Source organism: Schistocerca gregaria, chromosome 3 (assembly GCF_023897955.1).
Source record: "Schistocerca gregaria isolate iqSchGreg1 chromosome 3, iqSchGreg1.2, whole genome shotgun sequence".
NCBI lineage: Eukaryota > Metazoa > Arthropoda > Insecta > Orthoptera > Acrididae > Schistocerca > Schistocerca gregaria.
The window spans coordinates 28710390-28736401 of NC_064922.1; positions in this window are offsets into that span (position 1 = coordinate 28710390).

The window sequence follows — 26012 nt, forward strand, 5'->3', positions numbered from 1 at the left end:
TCAATGCCGATGCAATATTTGTGTTTCATCAACACTCTGAAGGTCTATAGATTACAGAATGCCTCCAGATGTGCTTCGGAAACTACTACTAGTCTTCCAGTGTACGATCAAAGAGTAGACATTTTAAGACATTACTCCCATGGAGAAAAGTCCGCATGGTATTTATTGTGTTCAATGCCGATGCAAGTTTTTGTTTCATCAACATTCTGAGTGTCCACAAATTACAGAATGCTTCCAGATGTTCTTCGGAAACTACTATTAGTCTTCCATCGAACGATCAAAGCGTAGACAGTTTAAGACATTACTCCCATACAGAAAAGTTCGCATGTTGCTTATTGTGTTCAATGCCGTTGCTATTTTTGTGTTTCATCAACACTCTGAAGGTCCACAGATTACAGAATGCCTCCAGATGTGCATCGGAAACTACTACTAGTCTTCCAGTGTACGATCAAAGCGTAGACTGTTTAAGACATTACTCCCATGGAGAACTGTCCGCATGGTACTTATTGTGTTCAAAGTCGATGCAATTTTTGTGTTCATCAACACTCTGAAGGTACACAGATTTCAGAATGCATCCAGATGTGCTTCGGAAACTACTATTAGTCTTCCAGTGAACAATCAAAGCGTAGACAGTTTAAGACATTACTCTCATGGGGAAAAGTCCGCATGGTGCTTATTGTGTTCAATGCCGATTCAATGTCTGTGTTTCATCAATACTCTGAAGTTCCACAGATTACAGAATGCCTCCAGATGTGCTTCGGAAGCTACTACTAGTCTTCCAGTGCGCGATTAAATCCTCTACAGTTTAAGACACTACTCCCATGGAGAAAAGTCCGCATGGTGCTTATTGTGCTCAATGCCGATGCAATTTTTGTGTTTCATCAACACTCTGAAGGTCCACAGATTACAGAATGCATCCTGACGTGCTTCGGAAACTACTACACGTCTTCCAGTGTACGATCAAAGCGTAGACAGTTTAAGACATTACTCCCATGGAGAAAAGTTCGCATGGTGCTTATTGTGTTCAATGCCGATGCAATTTTTGTGTTTCATCAACACTCTGAAGATCCACAGATTACAGAATGCTTATAGATGTGCTTCGGAAACTACAACTAGTCTTCCAGTGTACGATCAAATCGAAGACAGTTTAAGACATTACTCCCATAGAGAAAATTCCGCATGGTGCCTATTGTGTTCAATGCCGATGCAATTTTTGTGTTTCATCAACACTCTGAAGGTCCTCAGATTACAGAATGCCTCCAGATGTGCTTCCGAAACTACTACAAGTCTTCCAGTGTACGATCAAAGCGTAGACAGTTTAAGACATTATTCCCATGGAGAAAAGTAGGCATGGTGCTTATTGTGTTCAATGCCGAAGCAATTTTTGTGTTTCATCAACACTCTGAAGGTCCACAGATAACAGAATGCTTATAGATGTGCTTCGGAAACTACTTTTAGTCTTCTAGTGTACGTTCAAAGCATAGACAGTTTAAGACGTTACTCCCTTGGAGAAAAGTCCGCATGGGGCTTATTGTGCTCAATGCCGATGTAATTTTTGTGTTTCATCAACACTCTGAAGGTCCATAGAATACAGAATGCATCCTGATGTGCTTCGGAAACTTCTACTCGTCTTCCAGTGTACGATCAAAGCGTAGACAGTTTAAGACATTACTCCCATGGAGAAAAGTCCGCATGGTACTTATTGTGTTCAATGCCGATGCAATTTTTGTGTTTCATCAACACTCTGAAGGTCCTCAGATTACAGAATGCATCCAGATGTGCTTCCAAAGCTACTACTAGTCTTCCAGTGTACGATCTAAGCGTAGACAGTTAAAGACATTACTCCCATGGAGAAAAGTCCGCATTGTGCTTATTGTGTTCAATGCCGATGCAATTTTTGTGTTTCATCAACACTCTAAAGGTCCACAGATTACAGAATGCATCCAGATGTGCTTTGGAAACTAGTACTAGTCTTCCAGTGTACGATTAAAGCGTAGACAGTTTAAGACATTACTCCCATGTAGAAAAGTTCGCATGGTGCTTATTGTGTTCAAAGTCGATGCAATTTTTGTGTTTCATCAACACCCTGAAGGTCCACAGATTACAGAATGCATCCAGATGTGCTTCGGAAACTACTATTAGACTTCCAGTGAACGATCAAATCGTAGACAGTTTAAGACATTACTCTCATGGAGAAAAGTCCGCATGGTGCTTATTGTGCTCAATGCCGATGCAATTTTTGTGTTTCGTCAACACTCTGAAGGTCCACAGATTACAGAATGCCTCCAGATGTGCTTCGGAAACTACTACTAGTTTTCCAGGGATCGATCAAAGCGTAGACAGTTTAAGACATTACTCCGATGGAGAAAAGTCCGCATTGTGCTTATTGTGTTCAATGCCGATGCAATTTTTGTGTTTCATCGACACTCTGAAGGTCCACAGATTCAGAATGCATTAAGATGTGTTTCGGAAACTACTACTAGTCTTCCAGTGTACGATCAAAGCGTAGACAGTTTAAGACATTACTCCCTTGGAGAAAAGTCCGCATGGTGCTTATTGTGTTCAATGCCGATGCAATTTTTGTGTTTCATCAACACTCTGAAGGTCCACAGATTACAGAATGCCACCAGATGTGCTTCGGAAACTACTTCTAGTCTTCCAGTGTACGATCAAAGCGTAGACAGTTTAAGACATTACTCCCATCTAGAAAAGTTCGCATGGTGCTTATTGTGTTCAATGCCGATGCTATTTTTGTGTTTCATCAACACTCTGAAGGTCCACAGATTACAGAATGCATCCTGATGTGCTTCGGAAACTACTACTCGTCTTCCAGTGTACGATCAAAGCGTAGACAGTTTAAGACATTACTCCCATCTAGAAAAGTTCGCATGGTGCTTATTGTGTTCAATGCCGATGCTATTTTTGTGTTTCATCAACACTCTGAAGGTCCACTGATTACAGAATGCTTATAGATGTGCTTCGGAAACTACTACTAGTCTTCCAGTGTACGATCAAAGCGTAGACAGTTTAAGACATTACTCCCATAGAGAAAATTCCGCATGGTGCTTATTCTGTTCAATGCCGATGTAATTTTTGTGTTTCATCAACACTCTAAAGGTCCACAGATTACAGAATGCATCCAGATGTGCTTTGGAAACTAGTACTAGTCTTCCAGTGTATGATTAAAGCGTAGACAGTTTAAGACATTACTCCCATGGAGAAAAGTTCGCATGGTGCTTATTGTGTTCAAAGTCGATGCAATTTTTGTGTTTCATCAACACTCTGAAGGTCCACAGATTACAGAATGCATCCAGATGTGCTTCGGAAACTACTATTAGACTTCCAGTGAACGATCAAAGCGTAGACAGTTTAAGACATTACTCTCATGGAGAAAAGTCCGCATGGTGCTTATTGTGCTCAATGCCGATGCAATTTTTGTGTTTCATCAACACTCTAAAGGTCCTCAGATTACAGAATGCATCCTGATGTGCTTCGGTAACTTTTACTCGTCCTCCAGTGTACGATCAAAGCGTAGACTGTTTAAGACATTACTCCCATGGAGAAAAGTTCGCATGGTGCTTATTGTGTTCAATGCCGATGCAATTTTTGTGTTTCATCTACACTCTGAAGGTCCACAGATTACAGAATGCTTATAGATGTGCTTCGGAAACTACTTTTAGTCTTGTAGTGCACGTTCAAAGCGTAGACAGTTTAAGACATTACTCCCATAGAGAAAATTCCGCATGGTGCTTATTGTGTTCAATGCCGATGCAATTTTTGTGTTTCATCAACACTCTGAAGGTCCTCAGATTACAGAATGCATCCAGATGTGCTTCCGAAACTACTACTAGTCTTCCAGTGTACGATCAAATCGTAGACAGTTTAAGACATTACTCTCATGGAGAAAAGTCCGCATGGTGCTTATTGTGTTCAATGCCTATTCAATGTCTGTGTTTCATCAACACTCTGAAGTTCCACAGATTACAGAATGCCACCCAGATGTGCTTCGGAAGCTACTACTAGTCTTCCAGTGAACGATCAAATCCTAGACAGTTTAAGACACTACTCCCATGGAGAAAAGTCCGCATGGTGCTTATTGTGCTCAATGCCGATGCAATTTTTGTGTTTCATCAACACTCTGAAGGTCCACAGATTACAGAATGCCTCCAGATGTGCTTCGGAAACTACTACTAGATTTCCAGGGATCGATCAAAGCGTAGACAGTTTAAGACATTACTCCCATGGAGAAAAGTCCGCATTGTGCTTATTGTGTTCAATGCCGATTCAATTTTTGTGTTACATCGACACTCTGAAGGTCCACAGATTACAGAATGCATTAAGATGTGTTTCGGAAACTACTACTAGTCTTCCAGTGTACGATCAAAGCGTAGACAGTTTAAAACATTACTCCCTTGGAGAAAAGTCCGCATGGTGCTTATTGTGTTCAATGCCGATGCAATTTTTGTGTTTCATCAACACTCTAAAGGTCCACAGATTACAGAATGCCTCCAGAAGTGCTTCGGAAACTACTTCTAGTCTTCCAGAGTACGATCAAAGCGTAGACAGTTTAAGACATTACTCCCATGGAGAAAAGTCCGCATGGTGCATATTGTGTTCAATGCGGATGCAATTTTTGTGTTTCATCAACACTCTGAAGGTCCACAGATTACAGAATGCCTCCAGATGTGCTTCGGAAACTACTATTAGTCTTCCAGTGAACGATCAAGCGTAGTCAGTTTAAGACATTACTCTCATTTAGAAAAGTCCGCATGGTGCCTATTGTGTGCAATGCCGATTAAATTTGTGTATTTCATCAACACTCTGGAGTTCCACAGATTACAGAATGAATCCAGATGTGCTTCGGAAGCTACTACTAGTCTTCCAGTGAACGATCAAATCATAGACAGTTTAAGACACTACTCCCATGGAGAAAAGTCCGCATGGTGCTTATTGTGCTCAATGCCGATGCAATTTTTGTTTTTCATCAACACTCTGAAGGTCCACAGATTACAGAATGCATCCTGATGTGCTTCGGAAACTACTACTCGTCTTCCAGTGTACGATCAAAGCGTAGACAGTTTAAGACATTACTCTCATGGAGAAAAGTCCGCATGGTGCTTATTGTGCTCAATGCCGAAGCAATTTTTGTGTTTCATCTACACTCTGAAGGTCCACAGATTACAGAATGCTTATAGATGTGCTTCGGAAACTACTTTTAGTCTTGTAGTGCACGTTCAAAGCGTAGACAGTTTAAGACATTACTCCCATAGAGAAAATTCCGCATGGTGCTTATTGTGTTCAATGCCGATGCAATTTTTGTGTTTCATCAACACTCTGAAGGTCCTCACATTACAGAATGCATCCAGATGTGCTTCCGAAACTACTACTAGTCTTCCAGTGTACGATCAAAGCGTAGACAGTTTAAGACATTACTCTCATGGAGAAAAGTCCGCATGGTGCTTATTGTGTTCAATGCCTATTCAATGTCTGTGTTTCATCAACACTCTGAAGTTCCACAGATTACAGAATGCCCCCCAGATGTGCTTCGGAAGCTACTACTAGTCTTCCAGTGAACGATCAAATCCTAGACAGTTTAAGACACTACTCCCATGCAGAAAAGTCCGCATGGTGCTTATTGTGCTCAATGCCGATGCAATTTTTGTGTTTCATCAACACTCTGAAGGTCCACAGATTACAGAATGCATCCTGATGTGCTTCGGAAACTACTACTCGTCTTCCAGTGTACGATCAAAGCGTAGACAGTGTAAGACATTACTCCCATGGAGAAAAGTTCGCATGGTGCTTATTGTAATCAATGCCGATGCTATTTTTGTGTTTCATCAACACTCTGAAGGTCCACACATTACAGAATGCTTATAGATGTGCTTTGGAAACTACTACTAGTCTTCCAGTGTACGATCAAGGCGAAGACAGTTTAAGACATTACTCCCATAGAGACAATTCCGCATGGTGCTTATTGTGTTCAATGCCGATGCAATTTTTGTGTTTCATCAACACTCTGAAGGTCCCCAGATTACAGAATGCATCCAGATGTGCTTCCGAAACTACTACTAGTCTTCCAGTGTACGATCAAAGCGTAGACAGTTTAAGACACTACTCCCATGGAGAAAAGTCCGCATGGTGCTTATTGTGTTCAATGCAATTTTTGTGTTTCATCAACACTCTGAAGGTCCACAGATTACAGAATGCCTCCAGATGTGCTTCGGAAACTACTACTAGATTTCCAGGGATCGATCAAAGCGTAGACAGTTTAAGACATTACTCCCATGGAGAAAAGTCCGCATTGTGCTTATTGTGTTCAATGCCGATGAAATTTTTGTGTTTCATCGACACTCTGAAGGTCCACAGATTACAGAATGCATTAAGATGTGTTTCGAAAACTACTACTAGTCTTCCAGTGTACGATCAAAGCGTAGACAGTTTAAGACATTACTCCCTTGGAGAAAAGTCCGCATGGTGCTTATTGTGTTCAATGCCGATGCAATTTTTGTGTTTCATCAACACTCTAAAGGTCCACAGATTACAGAATGCCTCCAGATGTGCTTCGGAAACTACTTCTAGTCTTCCAGAGTACGATCAAAGCGTAGACAGATTAAGACATTACTCCCATGGAGAAAAGTCCGCATGGTGCATATTGTGTTCAATGCCGATTAAATTTCTGTGTTTCATCAACACTCTGGAGTTCCACAGATTACAGAATGAATCCAGATGTGCTTCGGAAGCTACTACTAGTCTTCCAGTGAACGATCGAATCATAGACAGTTTAAGACACTACTCCCATGGAGAAAAGTCCGCATGGTGCTTATTGTGCACAATGCCGATGCAATTTTTGTGTTTCATCAACACTCTGAAGGTCCACAGATTACAGAACGCATCCTGATGTGCTTCGGAAGCTACTCCTTGTCTTCCAGTGTACGATCAAAGCGTAGACAGTTTAAGACATTACTCTCATGGAGAAAAGTCCGCATGGTGCTTATTGTGCTCAATGCCGATGCAATTTTTGTATTTCATCAACACTCTAAAGGTCCTCAGATTACAGAATGCATCCTGATGTGCTTCGGTAACTTCTACTCGTCTTCCAGTGTACGATCAAAGCGTAGACTGTTTAAGACATTACTCCCATGGAGAAAAGTTGGCATGGTGCTTATTGTGTTCAATGCCGATGCTATTTTTGTGTTTCATCAACACTCTGAAGGTCCACAGATTACAGAATGCTTATAGATGTGCTTCGGAAACTACTTTTAGTCTTGTAGTGCACGTTAAAAGCGTAGACAGATTTAGACATTACTCCCATAGAGAAAATTCCGCATGGTGCTTATTGTGTTCAATGCCGATGCAATTTTTGTGTTTCATCAACACTCTGAGGGTCCTCAGATTACAGAATGCATCCAGATGTGCTTCCGAAACTACTACTAGTCTTCCAGTGTACGATCAAAGCGTAGACAGTTTAAGACATTACTCCCATGGAGAAAAGTGCGCATGGTGCTTATTGTAATCAATGCCGATGCTATTTTTGTGTTTCATCAACACTCTGAAGGTCCACACATTACAGAATGCTTATAGATGTGCTTTGGAAACTACTACTAGTCTTCCAGTGTACGATCAAGGCGAAGACAGTTTAAGACATTACTCCCATAGAGACAATTCCGCATGGTGCTTATTGTACTCAATGCCGATGCAATTTTTGTGTTTCATCAACACTCTGAAGGTCCCCAGATTACAGAATGCATCCAGATGTGCTTCCGAAACTACTACTAGTCTTCCAGTGTACGATCAAAGCGTAGACAGTTTAAGACATTATTCCCATGGAGAAAAGTCCGCATGGTGCTTATTGTGTTCAATGCCGAAGCAATTTTTGTGTTTCATCAACACTCTGAAAGTCCACAGATTACAGAATGCCTCCAGATGTGCTTCGGAAACTACTACTAGTTTTCCAGGGATCGATCAAAGCGTAGACAGTTTAAGACATTACTCCCATGGAGAAAAGTCCGCATTGTGCTTATTGTGTTCAATGCCGATGCAATTTTTGTGTTTCATCGACACTCTGAAGGTCCACAGATTACAGAATGCATTAAGATGTGTTTTGGAAACTACTACTAGTCTTCCAGTGTACGATCAAAGCGTAGACAGTTTAAGACATTACTCCCTTGGAGAAAAGTCCGCATGGTGCTTATTGTGTTCAATGCCGATGCAATTTTTGTGTTTCATCAACACTCTGAAGGTCCACAGATTACAGAATGCCTCCAGATGTGCTTCGGAAACTACTTCTAGTCTTCCAGTGTACGATCAAAGCGTAGACAGTTTAAGACATTACTCCCATGGAGAAAAGTCCGCATGGTGCATATTGTGTTCAATGCCGATGCAATTTTTGTATTTCATCAACACTCTGAAGGTCCACAGATTACAGAATGCCTCCAGATGTGCTTCGGAAACTACTATTAGTCTTCCAGTGAACGATCAAAGCGTAGTCAGTTTAAGACATTCCTCTCATTTAGAAAAGTCCGCATGGTGCCTATTGTGTTCAATGCCGATTAAATTTCTGTGTTTCATCAACACTCTGAAGTTCCACAGATTACAGAATGAATCCAGATGTGCTTCGGAAGCTACTACTAGTCTTCCAGTGAACGATCAAATCCTAGACAGTTTAAGACACTACTCCCATGGAGAAAAGTCCGCATGGTGCTTATTGTGCTCAATGCCGATGCAATTTTTGTGTTTCATCAACACTCTGAAGGTCCACAGATTACAGAATGCATCCTGATGTGCTTCGGAAACTACTACTCGTCTTCCAGTGTACGATCAAAGCGTAGACAGTTTAAGACATTACTCCCATCTAGAAAAGTTCGCATGGTGCTTATTGTGTTCAATGCCGATGCTATTTTTGTGTTTCATCAACACTCTGAAGGTCCACAGATTACAGAATGCTTATAGATGTGCTTCGGAAACTACTACTAGTCTTCCAGTGTACGATCAAAGCGTAGACAGTTTAAGACATTACTCCCATAGAGAAAATTCCGCATGGTGCTTATTCTGTTCAATGCCGATGAAATTTTTGTGTTTCATCAACACTCTAAAGGTCCACAGATTACAGAATGCATCCAGATGTGCTTTGGAAACTAGTACTAGTCTTCCAGTGTACGATTAAAGCGTAGACAGTTTAAGACATTACTCCCATGGAGAAAAGTTCGCATGGTGCTTATTGTGTTCAAAGTCGATGCAATTTTTGTGTTTCATCAACACTCTGAAGGTCCCCAGATTACAGAATGCATCCAGATGTGCTTCCGAAACTACTACTAGTCTTCCAGTGTACGATCAAAGCGTAGACAGTTTAAGACATTACTCTCATGGAGAAAAGTCCGCATGGTGCTTATTGTGCTCAAAGTCGATGCAATTTTTGTGTTTCATCAACACTCTGAAGGTCCACAGATTACAGAATGCATCCAGATGTGCTTCGGAAACTACTATTAGACTTCCAGTGAACGATCAAAGCGTAGACAGTTTAAGACATTACTCTCATGGAGAAAAGTCCGCATGGTGCTTATTGTGTTCAATGCCGATGCTATTTTTGTGTTTCATCAACACTCTGAAGGTCCACAGATTACAGAATGCTTATAGATGTGCTTCGGAAACTACTTTTAGTCTTGTAGTGCACGTCCAAAGCGTAGACAGTTTAAGACATTACTCCCATAGAGAAAATTCCGCATGGTGCTTATTGTGTTCAATGCCGATGCAATTTTTGTGTTTCATCAACACTCTGAAGGTCCTCAGATTACAGAATGCATCCAGATGTGCTTCCGAAACTACTACTAGTCTTCCAGTGTACGATCAAAGCGTAGACAGTTGAAGACATTACTCTCATGGAGAAAAGTCCGCATGGTGCTTATTGTGTTCAATGCCTATTCAATGTCTGTGTTTCATCAACACTCTGAAGTTCCACAGATTACAGAATGCCCCCCAGATGTGCTTCGGAAGCTACTACTAGTCTTCCAGTGAACGATCAAATCCTAGACAGTTTAAGACACTACTCCCATGGAGAAAAGTCCGCATGGTGCTTATTGTGCTCAATGCCGATGCAATTTTTGTGTTTCATCAACACTCTGAAGGTCCACAGATTACAGAATGCCTCCAGATGTGCTTCGGAAACTACTTCTAGTCTTCCAGTGTACGATCAAAGCGTAGACAGTTTAAGACATTACTCCCATGGAGAAAAGTCCGCATGGTGCATATTGTGTTCAATGCCGATGCAATTTTTGTGTTTCATCAACACTCTGAAGGTCCACAGATTACAGAATGCCTCCAGATGTGCTTCGGAAACTACTATTAGTCTTCCAGTGAACGATCAAAGCGTAGTCAGTTTAAGACATTCCTCTCATTTAGAAAAGTCCGCATGGTGCCTATTGTGTTCAATGCCGATTAAATTTCTGTGTTTCATCAACACTCTGAAGTTCCACAGATTACAGAATGAATCCAGATGTGCTTCGGAAGCTACTACTAGTCTTCAAGTGAACGATCAAATCCTAGACAGTTTAAGACACTACTCCCATGGAGAAAAGTCCGCATGGTGCTTATTGTGCTCAATGCCGATGCAATTTTTGTGTTTCATCAACACTCTGAAGGTCCACAGATTACAGAATGCATCCTGATGTGCTTCGGAAACTACTACTCGTCTTCCAGTGTACGATCAAAGCGTAGACAGTTTAAGACATTACTCCCATCTAGAAAAGTTCGCATGGTGCTTATTGTGTTCAATGCCGATGCTATTTTTGTGTTTCATCAACACTCTGAAGGTCCACAGATTACAGAATGCTTATAGATGTGCTTCGGAAACTACTACTAGTCTTCCAGTGTACGATCAAAGCGTAGACAGTTTAAGACATTACTCCCATAGAGAAAATTCCGCATGGTGCTTATTCTGTTCAATGCCGATGCAATTTTTGTGTTTCATCAACACTCTAAAGGTCCACAGATTACAGAATGCATCCAGATGTGCTTTGGAAACTAGTACTAGTCTTCCAGTGTACGATTAAAGCGTACACAGTTTAAGACATTACTCCCATGGAGAAAAGTTCGCATGGTGCTTATTGTGTTCAAAGTCGATGCAATTTTTGTGTTTCATCAACACTCTGAAGGTCCCCAGATTACAGAATGCATCCAGATGTGCTTCCGAAACTACTACTAGTCTTCCAGTGTACGATCAAAGCGTAGACAGTTTAAGACATTACTCTCATGGAGAAAAGTCCGCATGGTGCTTATTGTGCTCAAAGTCGATGCAATTTTTGTGTTTCATCAACACTCTGAAGGTCCACAGATTACAGAATGCATCCAGATGTGCTTCGGAAACTACTATTAGACTTCCAGTGAACGATCAAAGCGTAGACAGTTTAAGACATTACTCTCATGGAGAAAAGTCCGCATGGTGCTTATTGTGTTCAATGCCGATGCTATTTTTGTGTTTCATCAACACTCTGAAGGTCCACAGATTACAGAATGCTTATAGATGTGCTTCGGAAACTACTTTTAGTCTTGTAGTGCACGTCCAAAGCGTAGACAGTTTAAGACATTACTCCCATAGAGAAAATTCCGCATGGTGCTTATTGTGTTCAATGCCGATGCAATTTTTGTGTTTCATCAACACTCTGAAGTTCCTCAGATTACAGAATGCATCCAGATGTGCTTCCGAAACTACTACTAGTCTTCCAGTGTACGATCAAAGCGTAGACAGTTGAAGACATTACTCTCATGGAGAAAAGTCCGCATGGTGCTTATTGTGTTCAATGCCTATTCAATGTCTGTGTTTCATCAACACTCTGAAGTTCCACAGATTACAGAATGCCCCCCAGATGTGCTTCGGAAGCTACTACTAGTCTTCCAGTGAACGATCAAATCCTAGACAGTTTAAGACACTACTCCCATTGAGAAAAGTCCGCATGGTGCTTATTGTGCTCAATGCCGATGCAATTTTTGTGTTTCATCAACACTCTGAAGGTCCACAGATTACAGAATGCTTATAGATGTGCTTCGGAAACTACTACTCGTCTTCCAGTGTACGATCAAACCGTAGACAGTGTAAGACATTACTCCAATGGAGAAAAGTTCGCATGGTGCTTATTGTAATCAATGCCGATGCTATTTTTGTGTTTCATCAACACTCTGAAGGTCCACAAATTACAGAATGCTTATAGATGTGCTTTGGAAACTACTACTAGTCTTCCAGTGTACGATCAAGGCGAAGACAGTTTAAGACATTACTCCCATAGAGACAATTCCGCATGGTGCTTATTGTGTTCAATGCCGATGCAATTTTTGTGTTTCATCAACACTCTGAAGGTCCCCAGATTACAGAATGCATCCAGATGTGCTTCCGAAACTACTACTAGTCTTCCAGTGTACGATCAAAGCGTAGACAGTTTAAGACATTATTCCCATGGAGAAAAGTCCGCATGGTGCTTATTGTGTTCAATGCCGAAGCAATTTTTGTGTTTCATCAACACTCTGACGGACCACGGATTACAGAATGCCTCCAGATGTGCTTCGGAAACTACTACTAGTTTTCCAGGGATCGATCAAAGCGTAGACAGTTTAAGACATTACTCCCATGGAGAAAAGTCCGCATTGTGCTTATTGTGTTCAATGCCGATGCAATTTTTGTGTTTCATCGCCACTCTGAAGGTCCACAGATTACAGAATGAATTAAGATGTGTTTCGGAAACTACTACTAGTCTTCCAGTGTACGATCAAAGCGTAGACAGTTTAAGACATTACTCCCTTGGAGAAAAGTCCGCATGGTGCTTATTGTGTTCAATGCCGATGCAATTTTTGTGTTTCATCAACACTCTGAAGGTCCACAGATTACAGAATGCTTCCAGATGTGCTTCGGAAACTACTTCTAGTCTTCCAGTGTACGAACAAAGCGTAGACAGTTTAAGACATTACTCCCATGGAGTAAAGTCCGCATGGTGCATATTGTGTTCAATGCCGATGCAATTTTTGTGTTTCATCAACACTCTGAAGGTCCACAGATTACAGAATGCCTCCAGATGTGCTTCGGAAACTACTATTAGTCTTCCAGTGAACGATCAAAGCGTAGTCAGTTTAAGACATTACTCTCATTTAGAAAAGTCCGCATGGTGCCTATTGTGTTCAATGCCGATTAAATTTCTGTGTTTCATCAACACTCTGCAGTTCCACAGATTACAGAATGAATCCAGATGTGCTTCGGAAGCTACTACTAGTCTTCCAGTGAACGATCAAATCCTAGACAGTTTAAGACACTACTCCCATGGAGAAAAGTCCGCATGGTGCTTATTGTGCTCAATGCCGATGCAATTTTTGTGTTTCATCAACACTCTGAAGGTCCACAGATTACAGAATGCATCCTGATGTGCTTCGGAAACTACTACTCGTCTTCCAGTGTACGATCAAAGCGTAGACAGTTTAAGACATTACTCCCATCTAGAAAAGTTCACATGGTGCTTATTGTGTTCAATGCCGATGCTATTTTTGTGTTTCCTCAACACTCTGAAGGTCCACAGATTACAGAATGCTTACAGATGTGCTTCGGAAACTACTACTAGTCTTCCAGTGTACGATCAAAGCGTAGACAGTTTAAGACATTACTCCCATAGAGAAAATTCCGCATGGTGCTTATTCTGTTCAATGCCGATGCAATTTTTGTGTTTCATCAACACTCTGAAGGTCCTCAGATTACAGAATGCATCCAGATGTGCTTCCGAAACTACTACTAGTCTTCCAGTGTACGACCAAAGCGTAGACAGTTTAAGACATTATTCCCATGGAGAAAAGTCCGCATGGTGCTTATTGTGTTCAATGCCGATGCAATTTTTGTGTTTCATCAAAGCTCTGAAGGTCCACAGATTACAGAATGCCTCCAGATGTGCTTCGGAAACTACTTCTAGTCTTCCAGGGTACGATCAAAGCGAAGACAGTTTAAGACATTACTCCCATGGAGATAAGTCCGCATGGTGCTTATTGTGTTCAATGCCGATGCAATTTTTGTGTTTCATCAACACTCCGAAGGTCCACAGATTACAGAATGCCTCCAGATGTGCTTCGGAAACTACTACTAGTCTTCCAGTGTACGATCAAAGCGTAGACAGTTTAAGACATTACTCCCATGGAGAAAAGTCCGCATGGTGCTTATTGTGTTCAAAGTCGATGCAATTTTTGTGTTTCATCAACACTCTGAAGGTCCACAGATTACAGAGTGCATCCAGTTGTGCTTCGGAAACTACTATCAGACTTCCAGTGAACGATCAAAGCGTAGACAGTTTAAGACATTACTCTCATGAATAAAAGTCCGCATGGTGCTTATTGTGCTCAATGCAGATGCAATTTTTGTGTTTCATCAACACTCTGAATGTCCTCAGATTACAGAATGCATCCTGATGTGCTTCGGAAACTTCTACTCGTCTTCCAGTGTACGATCAAAGCGTAGACAGTTTAAGACATTACTCCCATGGAGAAAAGGTCGCATGGTGCTTATTGTGTTCAATGCCGATGCTATTTTTGTGTTTCATCAACACTCTGAAGGTCCACAGATTACAGAATGCTTATAGATGTGCTTCGGAAACTACTTTTAGTCTTCTAGTGTACGTTCAAAGCATAGACAGTTTAAGACGTTACTCCCTTGGAGAAAAGTCCGCATGGGGCTTATTGTGTTCAATGCCGATGCAATTTTTGTGTTTCATCAACACTCTGAAGGTCCATAGATTACAGAATGCATCCTGATGTGCTTCGGAAACTTCTACTCGTCTTCCAGTCTACGATCAAAGCGTAGACAGTTTAACACATTACTCCCATGGAGAAAAGTCCGCATGGTACTTATTGTGTTCAATGCCGATGCAATTTTTGTGTTTCATCAACATTCTGATTGTCCACAAATTACAGAATGCTTCCAGATGTTCTTCGGAAACTACTATTAGTCTTCCATCGAACGATCAAAGCGTATACAGTTTAAGACATTACTCCCATGGAGAAAAGTCCGCATTGTGCATATTGTGTTCAATGCCGATGCAATTTTTGTGTTTCATCAACACTCTAAAGGTCCACAGATTACAGAATGCATCCAGATGTGCTTTGGGAACTAGTACTAGTCTTCCAGTGTACGATTAAAGCGTGGACAGTTTAAGACATTACTCCCATGGAGAAAAGTTCGCATGGTGCTTATTGTGTTCAAAGTCGATGCAATATTTGTGTTTCATCAACACTCTGAAGGTCCACAGATTACAGAATGCATCCAGATGTGCTTCGGAAACTACTATTAGACTTCCAGTGAACGATCAAAGCGTAGACAGTTTAAGACATTACTCTCATGGAGAAAAGTCCGCATGGTGCTTATTGTGCTCAATGCCGATGCAATTTTTGTGTTTCATCAACACTCTGAAGGTCCTCAGATTACAGAATGCATCCTGATGTGCTTCGGAAACTTCTACTCGTCTTCCAGTGTACGATCAAAGCGTAGACTGTTTAAGACATTACTCCCATGGAGAAAAGTTCGCATGGTGCTTATTGTGTTCAATGCCGATGCTATTTTTGTGTTTCATCAACACTCTAAAGGTCCACAGATTACAGAATGCTTATAGATGTGCTTCGGAAACTACTTTTAGTCTTGTAGTGCACGTTCAAAGCGTAGACAGTTTAAGACATTACTCCCATAGAGAAAATTCCGCATGGTGCTTATTGTGTTCAATGCCGATGCAATTTTTGTGTTTCATCAACACTCTGAAGGTCCTCAGATTACAGAATGCATCCAGATGTGCTTCCGAAACTACTACTAGTCTTCCAGTGTACGATCAAAGCGTAGACAGTTTAAGACATTACTCTCATGGAGAAAAGTCCGCATGGTGCTTATTGTGTTCAATGCCTATTCAATGTCTGTGTTTCATCAACTCTCTGAAGTTCCACAGATTACAGAATGCCTCCAGATGTGCTTCGGAAGCTACTACTAGTCTTCCAGTGAACGATCAAATCCTAGACAGTTTAAGACACTACTCCCATGGAGAAAAGTCCGCATGGTGCTTATTGTGCTCAATGCCGGTGCAATTTTTGTGTTTCATCAACACTCTGAAGGTCCACAGATTACAGAATGCATCCTGATGTGCTTCGGAAACTACTACTCGTCTTCCAGTGTACGATCAAAGCGTAGACAGTTTAAGACATTACTCCCTTGGAGAAAAGTCCGCATGGTGCTTATTGTGTTCAATGCCGATGCAATTTTTGTGTTTCATCAACACTCTGAAGGTCCACAGATTACAAAATGCCTCCAGATGTGCTTCAGAAACTACTATTAGTCTTCCAGTGAACGATCAAAGCGTAGACAGTTTAAGACATTACTCTCATTTAGAAAAGTCTGCATGGTGCCTATTGTGTTCAATGCCGATTAAATTTCTGTGTTTCATCAACACTCTGAAGTTCCACAGATTACAGAATGAATCCAGATGTGCTTCGGAAGCTACTACTAGTCTTCCAGTGAACGATCAAATCCTAGACAGTTTAAGACACTACTCCCATGGAGAAAAGTCCGCATGGTGCTTATTGTGCTCAATGCCGATGCAATTTTTGTGTTTCATCAACACTCTGAAGGTCCACAGATTACAGAATGCATCCTGATGTGCTTCGGAAACTACTACTCGTCTTCCAGTGTACGATCAAAGCGTAGACAGTTTAAGACATTACTCCCATCTAGAAAAGTTCGCATGGTGCTTATTGTGTTCAATGCCGATGCTATTTTTGTGTTTCATCAACACTCTGAAGGTCCACAGATTACAGAATGCTTATAGATGTGCTTCGGAAACTACTACTAGTCTTCCAGTGTACGATCAAAGCGTAGACAGTTTAAGACATTACTCCCATAGAGAAAATTCCGCATGGTGCTTATTTTGTTCAATGCCGATGCAATTTTTGTGTTTCATCAACACTCTGAAGGTCCTCAGATTACAGAATGCATCCAGATGTGCTTCCGAAACTACTACTAGTCTTCCAGTGTACGATCAAAGCGTAGACAGTTTAAGTCATTACTCCCATGGAGAAAAGTCCGCATGGTGCTTATGTGTTCAAAGTCGATGCAATTTTTGTGTTTCATCAACACTCTGAAGGTCCACAGACTACAGAATGCATCGAGTTGTGCTTCGGAAACTACTATTAGACTTCCAGTGAACGATCAAAGCGTAGACAGTTTAAGACATTACTCTCATGGATAAAAGTCCGCATGGTGCTTATTGTGCTCAATGCAGATGCAATTTTTGTGTTTCATCAACACTCTGAATATCCTCAGATTACAGAATGCATCCTGATGTGCTTCGGAAACTTCTACTCGTCTTCCAGTGTACGATCAAAGCGTAGACAGTTTAAGACATTACTCCCATGGAGAAAAGATCGCATGGTGCTTATTGTGTTCAATGCCAATGCTATTTTTGTGTTTCGTCAACACTCTGAAGGTCCACAGATTACAGAATGCTTATAGATGTGCTTCGGAAGCTACTTTTAGTTTTCTAGTGTACGTTCAAAGCGTAGACAGTTTAAGACGTTACTCCCTTGGAAAAAAGTCCGCATGGGGCTTATTGTGTTCAATGCCGATGCAATTTTTGTGTTTAATCAACACTCTGAAGGTCCATAGATTACAGAATGCATCCTGATGTGCTTCGTAAACTACTACTAGTCTTCCAGTGTACGATCAAAGCGTAGACAGTTTAAGACATTACTCCCATGGAGAAGAGTCCGCATGGTGCTTATTGTGTTCAATGCCGATGCAAATTTTGTGTTTCATCAACATCCTGATTGTCCACAAATTACAGAATGCTTCCAGATGTTCTTCGGAAACTACTATTAGTCTTCCATCGAACGATCAAAGCGTAGACAGTTTAAGACATTACTCCCATGGAGAAAAGTCCGCATTGTGCTTATTGTGTTCAATGCCGATGCAATTTTTGTGTTTCATCAACACTCTAAAGTTCCACAGATTACAGAATGCATCCAGATGTGCTTGTGAAACTAGTACTAGTCTTCCAGTGTACGATGAAAGCGTAGACAGTTTAAGACATTACTATCATGGAGAAAAGTCCGCATGGTGCTTATTGTGTTCAAAGTCGATGCAATTTTTGTGTTTCATCAACACTCTGAAGGTCCACAGATTACAGAATGCATCCAGATGTGCTTCAGAAACTACTATTAGTCTTCCAGTGAACGATCAAAGCGTAGACAGTTTAAGACATTACTCTCATGGAGAAAAGTCCGCATGGTGCTTATTGTGCTCAATGCCAATGCCATTTTTGTGTTTCATCAACATTCTGATTGTCCACAAATTACAGAATGCATCCAGATGCTCTTCGGAAACTACTATTAGTCTTCCATCGAACGATCAAAGCGTAGACAGTTTAAGACATTACTCCCATGGAGAAAAGTCTGCATTGTGCTTATTGTGTTCAATGCCGATGCAATTTTTGTGTTTCATCAACACTCTGAAGGTCCTCAGATTACAGAATGCATCCTGTTGTGCTTCGGAAACTTCTACTCGTCTTCCAGTGTACGATCAAAGCGTAGACAGTTTAAGACATTACTCATATGGAGAAAAGTCCGCATGGTACTTATTGTGTTCAATGCCGATGCAATTTTTGTGTTTCATCAACATTCTGATTGTCCACAAATTACAGAATGCATCCAGATGTTCTTCGGAAACTACTATTAGTCTTCCATCGAACGATCAAAGCGTAGACAGTTTAAGACATTACTCCCATGGAGAAAAGTCCGCATTGTGCTTATTGTGTTCAATGCCGATGCAATTTTGTGTTTCATCAACACTCTAAAGGTCCACAGATTAGAGAATGCATCCAGATGCGCTTTGGAAACTAGTACTAGTCTTCCAGTGTACGATGAAAGCGTAGACAGTTTAAGACATTACTCCCATCTAGAAAAGTTCGCATGGTGCTTATTGTGTTCAATGCCGATGCTATTTTTGTGTTTCATCAACACTCTGAAGGTCCACAGATTACAGAATGCTTATAGATGTGCTTCGGAAACTACTACTAGTCTTCCAGTGTACGATCAAAGCGTAGACAGTTTAAGACATTACTCCCATAGAGAAAATTCCGCATAGTGCTTATTCTGTTCAATGCCGATGCAATTTTTGTGTTTCATCAACACTCTGAAGGTCCATAGATTACAGAATGCATCCTGATGTGCTTCATAAACTACTACTAGTCTTCCAGTGTACGATCAAATCGTAGACAGTTTAAGACATTACTCCCATGGAGAAGAGTCCGCATGGTGCTTATTGTGTTCAATGCCGATGCAATTTTTGTGTTTCATCAACATCCTGATTTTCCACAAATTACATAATGCTTCCAGATGTTCTTCGGAAACTACTATTAGTCTTCCATCGAACGATCAAAGCGTAGACAGTTTAAGACATTACTCCCATGGAGAAAAGTCCGCATGGTGCTTATTGTGTTCAATGCCGATGCAATTTTTGTGTTTCATCAACACTCTGAAGGTCCTCAGATTACAGAATGCATCCAGATGTGCTTCCGAAACTACTACTAGTCTTCCAGTGTACGATCAAAGCGTAGACAGTTTAAGACATTACTCTCATGGAGAAAAGTCCGCATGGTGCTTATTGTGTTCAATGCCTATTCAATGTCTGTGTTTCATCAACTCTCTGAAGTTCCACAGATTACAGAATGCCTCCAGATGTGCTTCGGAAGCTACTACTAGTCTTCCAGTGAACGATCAAATCCTAGACAGTTTAAGACACTACTCCCATGGAGAAAAGTCCGCATGGTGCTTATTGTGCTCAATGCCGGTGCAATTTTTGTGTTTCATCAACACTCTGAAGGTCCACAGATTACAGAATGCATCCAGATGTGCTTCAGAAACTACAATTAATCTACCAGTGAACGATCAAAGCGTAGACAGTTTAAGACATTACTCTCATGGAGAAAAGTCCGCATGGTGCTTATTGTGCTCAATGCCAATGCCATTTTTGTGTTTCATCAACACTCTGAAGGTCCTCAGATTACAGAATGCATCCTGTGTGCTTCGGAAACTTCTACTCGTCTTCCAGTGTACGATCAAAGCGTAGACAGTTTAAGACATTACTCATATGGAGAAAAGTCCGCATGGTACTTATTGTGTTCAATGCCGATGCAATTTTTGTGTTTCATCAACATTCTGATTGTCCACAAATTACAGAATGCATCCAGATGTTCTTCGGAAACTACTATTAGTCTTCCATCGAACGATCAAAGCGTAGACAGTTTAAGACATTACTCCCATGGAGAAAAGTCCGCATTGTGCTTATTGTGTTCAATGTCGATGCAATTTTGTGTTTCATCAACACTCTAAAGGTCCACAGATTACAGAATGCATCCAGATGTGCTTTGGAAACTAGTACTAGTCTTCCAGTGTACGATGAAAGCGTAGACAGTTTAAGACATTACTATCATAGAGAATAGTCCGCATGGTGCTTATTGTGTTCAAAGTCGATGCAATTTTTGTGTTTCATCAACACTCTGATGGTCCACAGATTACAGAATGCATCCAGATGTGCTTCAGAAACTACTATTAGTCTTCCAGTGAACGATCAAAGCGTAGACAGTTTAAGACATTACTCTCATGGAAAAAAGTCCGCATGGTGCTTATTGTGCTCAATGCCGACGCTATTTTTGTGTTTCATCAACACTCTGAAGGTCCACCGATTACAGAATGCTTGTAGATGTGCTTCGGAAACTACTTTTAGTCTTGTAGTGCACGTTCAAGGCGTAGACAGTATAAGACATTACTCCCATAGAGAAAATTCCGCATGGTACTTATTGTGTTCAATGCCGATGCAATTTCTGTGTTTCATCAACATTCTGATTGTCCACAAATTACAGAATTCTTCCAGATGTTCTTCGGAAACTACTATTACTCTTCCATCGAACGATCAAAGCGTAGACAGTTTAAGACATTACTCCCATGGAGAAGAGTCCGCATTGTGCTTATTGTGTTCAATGCCGATGCAATTTTTGTGTTTCATCAACACTCTAAAGGTCCACAGATTACAGAATGCAACCAGATGTGCTTTGGGAACTAGTACTAGCCTCCCATTATACGATGAAAGCGTAGACAGTTTAAGACATTACTATCATGGAGAAAAGTCCGCATGGTGCTTATTGTGTTCAAAGTCGATGCAATTTTTGTGTTTCATCAACACTCTGAAGGTCCACAGATTACAGAATGCATCCAGATGTGCTTCAGAAACTACTATTAGTCTTCCAGTGAACGATCAAAGCGTAGACAGTTTAAGACATTACTCTCATGGAGAAAAGTCCGCATGGTGCTTATTGTGCTCAATGCCGATGCTATTTTTGTGTTTCATCAACACTCTGAAGGTCCACAGATTACAGAATGCTTATAGATGTGCTTCGGAAACTACTTTTAGTCTTGTAGTGCACGTTCAAAGCGTAGACAGTTTAAGACATTACTCCCATAGAGAAAATTCCGAATGGTACTTATTGTGTTCAATGAAGATGCAATTTTTGTGTTTCGTCACACTCTGAAGGTCCTCAGATTACAGAATGCATCCAGATGTGCTTCCGAAACTACTACTAGTCTTCCAGTGTACGATCAAAGCGTACACAGTTTAAGACATTATTCCCATGTAGAAAAGTCTGCATGGTGTTTATTGTGTTCAATGCCGATGCAATTTTTGTGTTTCATCAACACTCTGAAGGTCCACAGATTACAGAATGCCTCCAGATGTGCTTCGGAAACTACTACTAGTCTTCCAGGGAACGATCAAAGCGTAGACAGTTTAAGACATTACTCCCATTGAGTAAAGTCCGCATGGTGCTTATTGTGTTCAATGCCGATGCTATTTTTGTGTTTCATCAACACTCTGAAGGTCCATAGAGTACAGAATGCCTCCAGATGTGCTTCGGAAACTACTACTAGTCTTCCAGTGTACGATCAAAGAGTAGACAGTTTAAGACATTACTCCCATGGAGAAAAGTCCGCATGGTACTTATTGTGTTCAATGCCGATGCAATTTTTGTGTTTCATCAACATTCTGATTGTCCACAAATTACAGAATGCATCCAGATGTTCTTCGGAAACTACTATTAGTCTTCCATCGAACGATCAAAACGTAGACAGTTTAAGACATTACTCCCATGGAGAAAAGTCCGCATTGTGCTTATTGTGTTCAATGTCGATGCAATTTTGTGTTTCATCAACACTCTAAAGGTCCACAGATTACAGAATGCATCCAGATGTGCTTTGGAAACTAGTACTAGTCTTCCAGTGTACGATGAAAGCGTAGACAGTTTAAGACATTACTATCATAGAGAATAGTCCGCATGGTGCTTATTGTGTTCAAAGTCGATGCAATTTTTGTGTTTCATCAACACTCTGATGGTCCACAGATTACAGAATGCATCCAGATGTGCTTCAGAAACTACTATTAGTCTTCCAGTGAACGATCAAAGCGTAGACAGTTTAAGACATTACTCTCATGGAGAAAAGTCCGCATGGTGCTTATTGTGCTCAATGCCAATGCCATTTTTGTGTTTCATCAACACTCTGAAGGTCCTCAGATTACAGAATGCATCCTGTTGTGCTTCGGAAACTTCTACTCGTCTTCCAGTGTACGATCAAAGCGTAGACAGTTTAAGACATTACTCATATGGAGAAAAGTCCGCATGGTACTTATTGTGTTCAATGCCGATGCAATTTTTGTGTTTCATCAACATTCTGATTGTCCACAAATTACAGAATGCATCCAGATGTTCTTCGGAAACTACTATTAGTCTTCCATCGAACGATCAAAGCGTAGACAGTTTAAGACATTACTCCCATGGAGAAAAGTCCGCATTGTGCTTATTGTGTTCAATGTCGATGCAATTTTGTGTTTCATCAACACTCTAAAGGTCCACAGATTACAGAATGCATCCAGATGTGCTTTGGAAACTAGTACTAGTCTTCCAGTGTACGATGAAAGCGTAGACAGTTTAAGACATTACTATCATAGAGAATAGTCCGCATGGTGCTTATTGTGTTCAAAGTCGATGCAATTTTTGTGTTTCATCAACACTCTGATGGTCCACAGATTACAGAATGCATCCAGATGTGCTTCAGAAACTACTGTTAGTCTTCCAGTGAACGATCAAAGCGTAGACAGTTTAAGACATTACTCTCATGGAAAAAAGTCCGCATGGTGCTTATTGTGCTCAATGCCGACGCTATTTTTGTGTTTCATCAACACTCTGAAGGTCCACCGATTACAGAATGCTTATAGATGTGCTTCGGAAACTACTTTTAGTCTTGTAGTGCACGTTCAAGGCGTAGACAGTATAAGACATTACTCCCATAGAGAAAATTCCGCATGGTACTTATTGTGTTCAATACCGATGCAATTTTTGTGTTTCATCAACATTCTGATTGTCCACAAATTACAGAATTCTTCCAGATGTTCTTCGGAAACTACTACTACTCTTCCATCGAACGATCAAAGCGTAGACAGTTTAAGACATTACTCCCATGGAGAAGAGTCCGCATTGTGCTTATTGTGTTCAATGCCGATGCAATTTTTGTGTTTCATCAACACTCTAAAGGTCCACAGATTACAGAATGCAACCAGATGTGCTTTGGGAACTAGTACTAGCCTCCCAGTATACGATGAAAGCGTAGACAGTTTAAGACATTACTATCATGGAGAAAAGTCCGCATGGTGCTTATTGTGTTCAAAGTCGATGCAATTTTTGTGTTTCATCAACACTCTGAAGGTCCACAGATTACAGAATGCATCCAGATGTGCTTCAGAAACTACTATTAGTCTTCCAGTGAACGATCAAAGCGTAGACAGTTTAAGACATTACTCTCATGGAGAAAAGTCCGCATGGTGCTTATTGTGCTCAATGCCGATGCTATTTTTGTGTTTCATCAACACTCTGAAGGTCCACAGATTACAGAATGCTTATAGATGTGCTTCGGAAACTACTTTTAGTCTTGTAGTGCACGTTCAAAGCGTAGACAGTTTAAGACATTACTCCCATAGAGAAAATTCCGAATGGTGCTTATTGTGTTCAATGAAGATGCAATTTTTGTGTTTCGTCACACTCTGAAGGTCCTCAGATTACAGAATGCATCCAGATGTGCTTGCGAAACTACTACTAGTCTTCCAGTGTACGATCAAAGCGTAGACAGTTTAAGACATTATTCCCATGTAGAAAAGTCTGCATGGTGTTTATTGTGTTCAATGCCGATGCAATTTTTGTGTTTCATCAACACTCTGAAGGTCCACAGATTACAGAATGCCTCAAGATGTGCTTCGGAAACTACTACTAGTCTTCCAGGGAACGATCAAAGCGTAGACAGTTTAAGACATTACTCCCATTGAGTAAAGTCCGCATGGTGCTTATTGTGTTCAATGCCGATGCTATTTTTGTGTTTCATCAACACTCTGAAGGTCCATAGAGTACAGAATGCCTCCAGATGTGCTTCGGAAACTACTACTAGTCTTCCAGTGTACGATCAAAGAGTAGACAGTTTAAGACATTACTCCCATGGAGAAAAGTCCGCATGGTACTTATTGTGTTCAATGCCGATGCAATTTTTGTGTTTCATCAACATTCTGATTGTCCACAAATTACAGAATGCTTCCAGATGTTCTTCGGTAACTACTATTAGTCTTCCATCGAACGATCAAAGCGTAGACAGTTTAAGACATTACTCCCATGGAGAAAAGTTCGCATGGTGCTTATTGTGTTCAATGCCGATGCAATTTTTGTGTTTCATCAACACTCTTAAGGTATACAGATTACAGAATGCCTCCAGATGTGCTTCGGAAACTACTTCTAGTCATCCAGTGTACGATCAAAGCGTAGACAGTTTAAGACATTACTCCCATGGAGAAAACTTCGCATGGTGCATATTGTGTTCAATGCTGATGCAATTTTTGTGTTTCATCAACACTCTGAAGATCCACAGATTACAGAATGCCTCCTGATGTGCTTCAGAAACTACTACTAGTCTTCCAGTGTACGATCAAAACGATGACAGTTTAAGACATTATTCCCATGGAGAAAAGTCCGCATGGTGCTTATTGTGTTCAATGCCGAAGCAATTTTTGTGTTTCATCAACACTCTGAAGGTCCACAGATTACAGAATGCCTCCAGATGTGCTTCGGAAACTACTACTAGTTTTCCAGGGAACGATCAAAGCGTAGACAGTTTAAGACATTACTCCCATTTAGAAAAGTCCGCAGGGTGCTTATTGTGTTCAATGCCGATGCAATTTCTGTGTTTCATCAACATTCTGAATGTCCACAGATTACAGAATGCCTCTAGATGTGCTTCGGTAACTACTACCAGTCTTCCATCGAACGATGAAGCGTAGACAGTTTAAGACATTACTCCCATGGAGAAAAGTCCGCATGGTGCTTATTGTGTTCAATGCCGATGCTATTTTTGTGTTTCATCAAGACTCTGAAGGTCCACAGATTACAGAAAGCCTACAGATGTGCTTCGGAAACTACCACTAGTCTTCCAGTGTACGATCAAAGCGTAGACATTTTAAGACATTACTCCCATGGAGAAAAGTCGGCATGGTGCATATTGTGTTCAATGCCGATGCAATTTTTGTGTTTCATCAACACTCCGAAGGTCCACAGATTTCAGAATGCATCCAGATGTGCTTCGGAAACTACTACTAGTCTTCCAGTGTACGATCAAAGCGTAGACAGTTTAAGACATTACTCCCATGGAGAAAAGTCTTCATGGTACTTATTGTGTTCAATGCCGATGCAATTTTTGTGTTTCATCAACATTCTGATTGTCCACAAATTACAGAATGCTTCCAGATGTTCTTCGGAAACTACTATTAGTCTTCCATCGAACGATCAAAGCGTAGACAGTTTAAGACATTACTCCCATGGAGAAAAGTTCGCATGGTGCTTATTGTGTTCAATGCCGATGCTATTTTTGTGTTTCATCAACAC